This window comes from Physeter macrocephalus, chromosome 4 (genome assembly GCF_002837175.3).
Source record: "Physeter macrocephalus isolate SW-GA chromosome 4, ASM283717v5, whole genome shotgun sequence".
Taxonomy (NCBI): domain Eukaryota; kingdom Metazoa; phylum Chordata; class Mammalia; order Artiodactyla; family Physeteridae; genus Physeter; species Physeter macrocephalus.
In genome coordinates, this window is record NC_041217.1 from 92,941,512 (window position 1) to 92,943,636 (window position 2,125).

Sequence of the window (2,125 nt, forward strand, 5' to 3'; positions counted from 1 at the left end):
GCGCGAGTCGCAGGTATCAGCGCGGACCCCAGAGATGGGCATGAGACGCTAAGGCTGCTGCTGCCGCCACGAAGAAGCCTGTGTGCAAGCACAGGTCACACTCCACACCTCCCCTCCCGGGAGCCTGTGCAGCCCGCCACTGCCAGGGTCCTGTGATACATTGACAACTTCCCCGGGAGAACACATGGCACACCTCAGGGTGGTGCAGCATCACGCTGGTCTTTGCCGCCGCCGCAGGCTCGCCCCTCATCCCGTACCCCTCCCTCCCCCCGGCCTGAGTGAGCCAGAGCCCCCGAAGCAGCTGCTCCTTTAACCCCATCCTGTCTGAGCGAAGAACAGATGCCCTCAGGCGACTTATACGCAGAGGCAGGGCCAAATCCAAAGCTGAACCCCAGGAGCTGTGCAAAAAAGAAGAGAAAGGGAAATCTCTCCCAGCAGCCTCAGGAGCAGTGGATTAAATCTCCACAATCAACGAGATGTACCCTGCATCTGTGGAATACCTGAACAGACAACGAATCATCCCAAATTGAGGAGGTGGACTTTGAGAACAACTATATATATATATTTTTTTCCCTTTTCTTTTTTTGTGAGTGTGTATGTTTCTGTGTGTAATTTTGTCTGTATAGCTTTGCTTTTACCATTTGTCCTAGGATTCTGTCTGACCGCTTTTTTTTTTTTTTTTTTTCTAGTATAGTTTTTAGCACTTGTTATCATTGGCAGATTTGGTTTTTGGTTGGGTTGCTCTGTTGTTTCTTTCTTTTTTTTTTAATGACTTAAAAAATTTTTTTTAATAATTATTTTTATAACTTTTAATTAAATTTAATTTAATTTTATCTTCTTCTTTCTTTCGTTCTTCTTTTTTCTCCCTTTTATTCTGAGCCGTGTGGATGACAGGCTCTTGGTGCTCCAGCCAGGCATCTGGGCTGTGCCTCTGAGGTGGGAGAGTGAAGTTCAGGACATTGGTCCACAAGAGACATCCCAGCTCCATGTAATATCAAACAGCGAAAATCTCCCAGAGATCTCCATCTCAACGCCAAGACCCAGTTCCACTAAATGACTAACAAGCTCCAGTGCTAGACACCCTATGCCAAACAACCAGCAAGATAGGAACACAACCCCAACCATTAGCAGAGAGGCTGCCTAAAATCATAAAAAGGCCACAGACACCCCAAAACACATCACCAGACGTGGACCTGCCCACCAGAAAGACAAGATCCAGCCTCATCCACCAGAACACAGGCACTAGTCCCCTCCACCAGGAAGCCTACACAACCCAATAAACCAAACTTACCCACTGAGGGCAGACACCAAAAACAACGGGAACTACGAACCTGCAGCCTGCAAAAAGGAGACCCCAAACACAGTAAGTTAAGCAAAATGAGAAGACAGAGAAACACACAGCAGAAGAAGGAGCAAGGTTAAAACCCACCAGACCTAACAAATGAAGAGGAAATAGGCAGTCTACCTGAAAAAGTATTCAGAATAATGATAGTAAAGATGATCCAAAATCTTGGAAATAGAATGGAGAAAATACAAGAAACGCTTAACAAGGACCTAGAAGAACTAAAGAGCAAACAAGCAGTGATGAATAACACAATAAATGAAACTAAAAATTCTCTAGAAGGGATCAATAGCAGAATAACTGAGTTAGAAGAATGGATAAGTGACCTGGAAGATAAAATAGTGGAAATAACTACTGCAGGACAGAATAAAGAAAAAAAAAAATGAAAAGAATTGAGGACAGTCTCAGAGACCTCTTGGACAAGATTAAACACACCAACATTCGAACTATAGGGGTCCCAGAAGAAGAAGAGAAAAAGAAAGAGACTGAGAACATATTTGAAGATATTATAATTGAAAACTTCCCTAATATGGGAAAGGAAATAGTTAATCAAGCCCAGGAAGCACAGAGAGTCTCTTACAGGATAAATCCAAGGAGAAACATGGCAAAACACATATTAATCAAACTATCAAAAATTAAATACAAAGAAAAAATATTAAAAGCAGCAAGGGAAAAACAAACCTAAAATAACAAACCCCAAACAATTAAGAAAATGGTAATAGGAACATACCTATCGATAATTACTTTAAATGTAAATGGATTAAATGCTCCAACCAAAAGACA